We start from the raw sequence: 8,907 nt of genomic DNA, 5'->3' as shown, positions 1-8,907 counted from the left end.
TAGGTTAAGTGGCCGGTCTGAATTGTCCCTAGGTGTGAATGAGCGAGCGAAGTGTCTGTCCCTGTGAGCCCTGCGACTGGCTGGCAACCAGTTGAGGGTGTCCCCTGCCCACTTCCCGAAGATAGCTGGGATTGGCTCCAGCTCCCCCGCGACCCCACTAAGTATAAGCGGTGCAGACAATGGATAGATGGATGGATGGATAAACATTATAGTACTGTTCAGACACCGAAATGCAACTTAAAGTGCTGCATAAAAACATTCAATGTAAAATAAGATGATGTCAGACAAAGTAATTGCATTTTTCAATATTGCCTCTGTTTTTTTGCGCTTGATCAAAAAAGTATCTTACATATTTGCAGGTGTATAACATACATTTTTACTAATTTTTGTTTACTTTTACACTATTCGATAAACACTTGGATTTTGTATCATTTATATAATAAAACATTCTGTTGTTTTGTGCACTATTTTTCTATCCGTGCAAAACTATTTAAATGGACATTTAAAAAAAAAAAAATTCAAATCCGATTTAGCGATTCATCAAATCTATAATCAACTGATTCCTCGATAATTAAAATAATTGTTAGTTGCAGCCCTAGGAAAAGCACTCCTTAGCCTTGTTTATTTTTAGACCCTCAGACCTCTAAAACTTTCGTAGGCCGATTAAAATGATGTGGCGAACCACATTTGGCCCCCAGACCATGACTTTGACGCATGTGTTCTACATTGTCTTTGATGCTGTGAGTAAATAAGCGCTGTGTTGTGTTTGTAAGGAGCATTTTAATCTTTAATAAGGGCAGCAGTTGGCTGAGGTTCATAGGTATGAAGAAGGGTGGCTCCATGATGATGAAGACACTAACAGAGACACACAGACTTGTTTGTATTAAATTGTCAGACCACCGTACTAAAGCCTACATCAGGGGTGGCCAACCCTGTCCTCAAAAGCCGCATGTCATTCATGTTTTGGAAGTTTCTCTTCTTCAACTCAGGAGCTTGATAATGATCCAGGTGATTGGAATCCCCTGTATTGGAGCAGAGAAACTCCGAAACCATAAAGGACATGCGGCTCTTGAGGACCGGGTTGGTCACCCCTGGCCTACATTGTGGGAACCACCCTTTCTGAACACGGTACAGCCCTGAAAAAAATCGTGCGTAGCTTAAAAGCTTGTTAAATACAAAAAACACTTCAAATTAAGTATAAGTCAAAGTTTAGGGTACTTGACCTGACTATAACCAACCTTATTGGAACATGTTAGTTTTTTTTATCACTTTTGGGGTCACTATCTTTACACTCCATCTAGTTTGTATGACTTCCTGGGTACCAAATACAAACTGTTTTTTCTGTCATATTGGGAATCACTCACAAAACCTCCAAGCTTTAATGCCTTCCTGGGTACAACATACACACAGATCGTATAATTCAGATGAGACCTATATTGTGGAATCAGTTCACACTGGTCACTTCAAAACAGTGCTTTGGATCAATCCACACACACTATTGCACACAGATAGGCTATGTAACCATGTTCACGTTGAATCTGTCTCCTTTCACATCATCACTGAATGCCAGCGAGTCAGAGACAATATAAGTTCATGCCTCTCTCGAAGAACCCGCAGCGTATTACCGCTGACTGTCCCACGTCTGTTGTTGTGCTCCAAAATACATCATCAACAAGCTCGAAAGAACACATCAGTGACATAGGCTTTGTTTACATGCGGTCCGCACCAGCGTCATCACTCCTGACTGCAATCTGCAAAAGGAAGGATGCGGGACCCTCGAAGCGCACCGTTGGGGGAAGCACCGGCGGTAGTGAAGCGTTGACCTACATGCACAAATGTAATCTGCGGCAACCAAAGTATAAATTGTCGCACCAATATCTGTGCATGACGATCGGCCCTCGGCGCGGTCGAAAAGACTTGGACAGGAACTGCGCAATCTCTAACTTTTTAAAAGACGCAAGTGAGCCATGAGCAAGGAAAACAACTTTCTTCTTTATCTTTGCATTTAAGGCCAAAGTCAGAATAAAATCCTTGTGTCAGATTGCGTAAAACAAAGACTGTCATTTGTGATTACACACTTGTGAATCAAAGGCTGTACTGGTGGTGACATGGACTCAACAGGCTTGCCCAAAAGAAGACACATGACGCAATATTCTTCTCACAAAAACAGCAGTTGTTTGGTCCTTCCACTCTATTATTGTAATGAATCTAAATGTATGAAATATTGTCGTCAATTTACGATTCCATTCTAGTTTTTGAATGTCATCTAAATGTGAGCCGAAACTGTTATCGATTACCATTGCAAACGATGATACCTTAAAAAGACTGGTATCGGCACCTGGTTTCTGTACTTGCCCATTCGACAAAAAAGTCATTATGTAATTATGTATGTAAGGTTGAATAAAAAAAAACTATTTCCTTTTTTTTTTAAGGACAGCACCCGTTATTGGTAAGATCAAAATTAATTACTTAAAAATATTTATGAATCTAAATTAGAGGAGAACAAAAAACATGAACTATGAATATGCTTTTTTAATGCCTGTAGGTTGAACATTTTTAATTTATTTTACATAACATAAGGCTCCCCTAGAGAGAGCTGACATGATTTTCTGCTATCCCGCTGCAACAGTTACCCGAAAATCCAAAACCCCCAAAAAGTCTGGCCAAAAAATGAAGAAGAAGAAAAACAATGCCGTTTGGTCACTTTGGATCTCCATAGCTTGTATTCTTCCTTGTGGTTTTTAGCACTCGTTTTTGGTTGCACTGCGCAATACAGCAATGTCCAATAAATAACATACTTTGTCTCTTCAAATAACACCCCAAAACCAAATATTATTTGCGCTGGTTGAAAAAAGATTTCACTTTGTGTTCAACCCCCCCCCAAAAAAAGTGAAGAATCACTGTCCTAGACCCTTAGCGGGGGAATCTTAATGAGAGGTGGTATACTATTGTTATTGTTTTTATTTTGTGTCCTTATATGGCAGCATGGTGGCTGTCTGGTTAGCACGTCAGCCTTAAGTCAAGTCATGTTTATTTGTATTGCCCTTAACCACAAGGAGTCTTAAAGGGCTCCACAGAGCAGATTATTGCAAGTTACAGACTATTATTACACAGTCCCCTGATCTAAAACCTACACGAGGGCAAGGAAACCCTCACAGTAAGTCCTGGGATTTTGCTTTCCCCTGTGCCTGAGTCGTTTTTTCAAGGGAATCGAGTTTCCTCCTACATCCTAAAACTTGAAAAACTGATTGGCAGGTCCACAGTTTCTTTATGAGCGAGAATGATTGTTTGTCTCTGTATGCCCTGCGATTGGCTGGCAAGGAGTCCAGGGTGTCCCGTGCCTACCGCCGAAATTAGCTGGGATGGACTCCAGCACCCCTGCAAACCTTGTGAGGACAATTGCCTAGAAAATTAATAAATGAACAAATATTCTTATTTGCTGTCTGTCTTGTTGTACGTGATGCTGTCTCTTGGCAAGGTCACCCTTGCAAAAGGTCTTGATTTAAAGGTTTGTTTTCCTGGTTTCAGATCAATTCAAAAATAGATTTAAATTCTTAAAGGTGGGGTGCGTCGTTTGAGGTGTTTGAGAATATTTAAGTATATGTAAACAATGCTTAACTGAGTTTAGAGAGCCTTTGACATTTTTTTCCTTCATGGCTATCCGCTTTTATCTTACTTGTAGCAAGGCTGTTCATTTCGCGGAACACATAATGTAGGAGAAAAGAGGGAAATGGGGAAGAGAGGCTTTATGCTCGTCACTACAGTTTTTTGTTGGTGTAGCATGAAAATGGGGAAAGTAAAAAAAGACCTGTTTCATATGCAGTTGAAATGCCAATCCAAACCCCAGAAAAAAAAAAAGAAGAGTTTATTCGAGCGGGTCTAAGTAATGCACGTACTTATAACATAAGGAGCTTGAGAGCGGCTGCAATGGTGACACAGGCCAGGAGATGAGGTCAGCGAATAAAATAGTTCCAACTTCCATACAGCACCTTTAACCTGTTGTTATTTTCAATCACTTAATTTGTTGTATTTGATAAAATTATCTCATCTCATCTCATTAGCTGCACCGCTTATCCTCAGTAGGGTCGCGGGGTGCTGACGCCCATCCCAGCAATCATCGGGCAGTGGGCAGGGGACACCCTGAACTGGTTGCCAGCCAGTCGCAGGGCGCTAAAATTATCATTTCGTTAAATTTATCCATCCATTATCTGCACCGCTTATCCTCAGTCGGGTCAAGGGAGTGCTGGAGCGCATCCCACATATCTTCGGGCAGGGGGTAAGAGAAACCCCGAACTGGTTGCCAGCCAGTCGCTAGGGACAGAAAGAAAGACAACTTTCTCGCTGGGGACAATTTGGACCGACCATTTAACCTGGCATGCATGTTTATGGGATGTGGGAGGAAACCGGAGTGCCACACAAGAACAAGGGGGAACATGCAAACTCTGCACAGGAGGGCTGGTAGCTGGATTGGAACCCATGACCTCAGAACTGTGCCGTGGACAGGTGCTGGTAGCTGGATTGGAACCCATGACCTCAGAACAGGTCACAGGTGCCGTGCCTCCCCCGGTAAATCCTAGATTAAATGCAAATTCTATTCCTTTTATTCACTTCTTACATCTTGGGCTTAATGCCATGGGTGTCTGCAATAACATACTTTTTTTTAAATCCCAATTTGAAACAAAACCGCAATGCAGTGAAAAGTAAATGACAAAATAGAAAAAGGCGACTGTATTTTTATGATTTTATGTTATCAGTCCAATCCTGGCACTTTTCTGGCACACCTTGATGTATACGAACCGAACAGTTACTCATCAACGGCGGCAGTTGTCTTCTTCTTTTGAAATGTTGAAATAAGTGTCGCGGGGCATGAAGACACATGCTACACATGACAGCAAAACTCACACTTCCTGGTACAAATGAGCTTCCGCCATACTGCACGCGCGGAGTGACTCTGACTCACCATTTGCACAGTCACACTTGGAAAGACTCTTATTGCATACAGGAATTTCCTGATCCCGGCTTCCTACGAATAAAGAATTGAAGACTTCATGGAGGCCGGACCCATCCCTCCTTACGGGCCTGAAATCTATCGGGAAGTCCCAGGTTGAATGACCAAACAGCTAAAAACACACAGAGTGTGTTTGTGTGTTGGGGGGTGGCGGGTGGCGGGTGGTCTTCGGGTGGTAGGGGGTCAAACAGGTTGGGGAAAGCTCCCTTTTTAGTTTAACTTAGGACAGTGATTGGCAAACAGGTGTACATGTAACCTTGGATGTACGGGAGAGATACATAGTATGAATGTGGTCTGCAGAAAGCTAGAATACTAAAAAAAGTAAGACATAATAGAAACCCAGTTAGGGATAAGAGAAGACCCATTCACTACTTGTTTTAATTTGTAAAAAAAAGGCTCACTTATGGAAGGATTGTGGAGAAAAAAAACTTACAAAGTAAAAAACATTATCCATTTTATTTGAAATAATACCCAGAAAAAATGCTTAAAACAAACTAAAAATAGAGTGTCATGTACCCCAGTTAAAACTAGGTAGTTCTAGTAATGAAAACATAAAACTGAGATATTTGATTCAGTGAAATGGTTAGGAAGACAGAATATAGACAGACAGACAAGCAGGCAGGAAGTTAGGCAAGCACAGACGGATGGACCGACAGAGACACAGACAGACAGACAGACAGACAGACAGAAACAAAGAAAGAAACAAAGAAAGAAAGTAAAAAGATAGGAACGAAGAAAGAAAGAAAAAGAGAAAGAGAAGGAAGGAACAAATAGACAGAAATGAAGAAAGAAAGAATGAAAGAAAGAACTAAAAAGACAGGAACAAAGAAAGAAAGAAAGAAAGAAAGAAAGAACTAAAAAGACAGGAACAAACAAAGAATGAAAGAAAGAAAGAAACTAGAAAGAAACTAGAAAGAAAGAAAGAAAGAAAGAAAGAAAGAAAGAAAAACAGAAAGAAAGAAAGAAAGAAAGAAAGAAAGAAAGAAAGAAAGAAAGTAAAGGGAGGAACTAGAAAGAAAGGTAAAGGTTGAAGAGAAGTGTTAAGCACTTTGTGGCTTTTGAGATGACTTCCGGTCCCCGGTCACACCTTGATTGTAGTTTTCCTACTGCAGATGAGTTCAGCCTGTACAATCTTGCAGCCTTGACGTCAGCAGAGGGGTGGCGTAGAGCGCTCCATTACTCACTGTGTTTGACTTGCATTCCTGTACAGCGCGTACCAGCGTCTGCCTCTTATTTCCCAAACAGGAAGTTATAGATTGCCAAATCCCCCGTTGAGGACTGGGGAGGGGGCTCGACTACAATGCAGCCTCCCCCCACAATGCGGTGGTTGGTTTGAGCCAATTTGAAATCGCACGTCAAGTGGTGAGCGCGGTTTTTTGTAATGAAATGGGCAGCTGTATTTTGAACAGTTGTGTTCATTTGGCTTCAATGGCTGTTTATTTGTGTGCCTTGCGTCATCTAAATTAACTTTATGACTGCGCTGTATTGTCAAGAAGCACAAAATGATTGAACAAAACCACCAGGCACAGAAAAGTGTGGGCAACGTTCAAACGCCTGCATAGCGCACGGCTCAACGGCGCCACCTTATGATTGTGGGTAACCGAATAGCTTGTCAGATTGAAAAGAAATAGTTGGTTGCTACTTTTGACGCATTTCAAGTGCAACTAATTCAACTAATGGACTGGTGATTTTATATATTTCATTCATTCAATGCTAATTGTGCGGGTGCCAGCCAATTTTGCCATTACGACTCATTTTTGAAGGCCTACAGAAAATCTAGCTCTAGCAATAAGAATTGATTCGATGTATATTTGTTTGTTGGTGGGTTTTCCTTTTGGCACAGCACAAAAAAAAACAACAACATCAAGCATTAACTTACAAGAGGAAACAATTAACTATTTGTCAAAAGTACAATTCCCAGAAAAATGTTACTTGAATAGAATTGCATCGCTACTGATCAGATTTCCAGACTACCAGGTGGACATGAATATGTTTCTAGATTGTCCTATTGTTTAGTAAACAGTAGTTGAACATTGCTAGGTTTCATGAAAATACTCGTTTCCCCCCACCCAAAAAAACTTTCTGGGAAAGGTTGCGTTTTAAGCAGAAAGAACTATAACTTCAGTGCTTTTTTCATATTTGATACCTCCAATATCTAAACAATGCTTTCCATAATCACAAGGACACTTTGCTTGCAAAATAACATTTAATTGCAAAAAAAAATGCATGGACTTTGCAAGAGCCTTTCAACGCCCCAGGTTTCCGGTGCCCACCCACTTACGGTCAATCGCTTGATAGAAGAAGCAAAGCAAAACAAAGAAGTGGGGGGCTCCTCGATATGTGGACAAAGATCTGATCCAAACCCATTTTTGCCATCTAATGGGGATTTATCATAGTGAAATAATTCCCAGAGACGTGATTGTTACTGATCAGCAGTGCCAACACTGAGAATATTTTTTTTATAAACAAAACAAAACAAAATAACATTGCTTCTGAAAACATATATGTTATGTCACTGAATTAGTAACTTATGTGCTTCTACCAAGAGTTTAAAAGTGAGGTGCATCGTTTGAGATGAGTTATATATTCTTCCTATTAAGTATGTGTTGACAATGCCCAACTGACTTCATTTCTATCTTTATTGTACTTCCGTAGTGCAGATGGAAAGATTTGTTGGGCTGGAGAGGGATGAGTGCCACCAAGCTGTACTTGCCCAAGACACACCATAGGAAATGGTGCCACTACAGCACTAGTGGTTAAGGCATCCACCACCTATGTGCATTTATCTTACTTTTGGAAAAGCTGTTTGGGGCGGAACACATTAGGTAGGAGTGAGGGGTGGGGGTGTCGGAGTGACTTCATGCTTGTCACCCCAGGTTTTGTTTCTATTTGTGAGTGTAGCGTGAAAATGGTGAAAGGGGAGGCCTTCAAGTATAGTACCAACAGCAACCTAAACCCCAAGAAAAAGAACAAAAAAAGTGTATTCGAGTGCGTCTAAAAACTGATTGTACCCATCGTGAACGAGCAATGATGACACAAGCCAGGAGATGGCTGCTGCAAGTAAAAATGTTCCAAATTCCGTACAGCTCCTTTCAAGTCAAGTCATTTTTATTTGTATAGCCCTTAATCACAATTAGTCTCTAAGGGAAATTGTGTATCATTTTGCAAACGTCAGTAAACTATTTTGATTTGAATAAACAAAATACGCAAACCATCACACAAACGTGCATTGGTTTGCTCGTAGGTCGAGAAATCAGGTATTATTTTACATAAAACTCTCCCAGAGGGAGCTGATATGTATCTTTTATTAAAATATTCCCATCCTTGTAAAAAAAAAAAATGGCCAAAATAATCAAAAGTAAAATTGTGAAGTTTGGTAATTTTAAGTCTAGTGGTTTGTTTTCATTCATTTTCGGTTGCATTACACAATACAGCAACATCCATCCATCATCTGCACCGCTTATCCTCAGTAGGGTCACGGGCGTGCTGGAGCCCATCCCAGCCATCTTCGGGCAGTGGGCAGGGTACACCCTGAGCTTGCCAGCCAGTCGCAGGGCACACAGTTACCGACAATTCACTAATTCATTCACACCTAGGGACAATTTTGTCCGGCCAATTAACCTGACATGCATATTTTTTGGAATGTGGGAGGAAACCCACGCAAGCGCGGGGAGAACATGCAAACTCCACAGAGGAGTTCCCATCTCATGACCTCAGAACTGTGCCGCCGTGCTGCCCACAGCAACACCTAGTGGAAAGACATTACACAAAATGTGATGAATATATATTTTTTAAAACATTTCAAATTCAAACATATATTTTGGACCTAGTCCTAAAAAAAAAAGATCAAAAAGTAGTTTTGTTTCACGTAAAAGGTTTCTATTAAAAATTGAATGTAA

Source organism: Urocampus carinirostris, chromosome 3 (assembly GCF_059441175.1).
Source record: "Urocampus carinirostris isolate Australia breed hairy pipefish chromosome 3, RoL_Ucar_1.0, whole genome shotgun sequence".
NCBI lineage: Eukaryota > Metazoa > Chordata > Actinopteri > Syngnathiformes > Syngnathidae > Urocampus > Urocampus carinirostris.
This window is presented reverse-complemented; position numbering follows the sequence as displayed.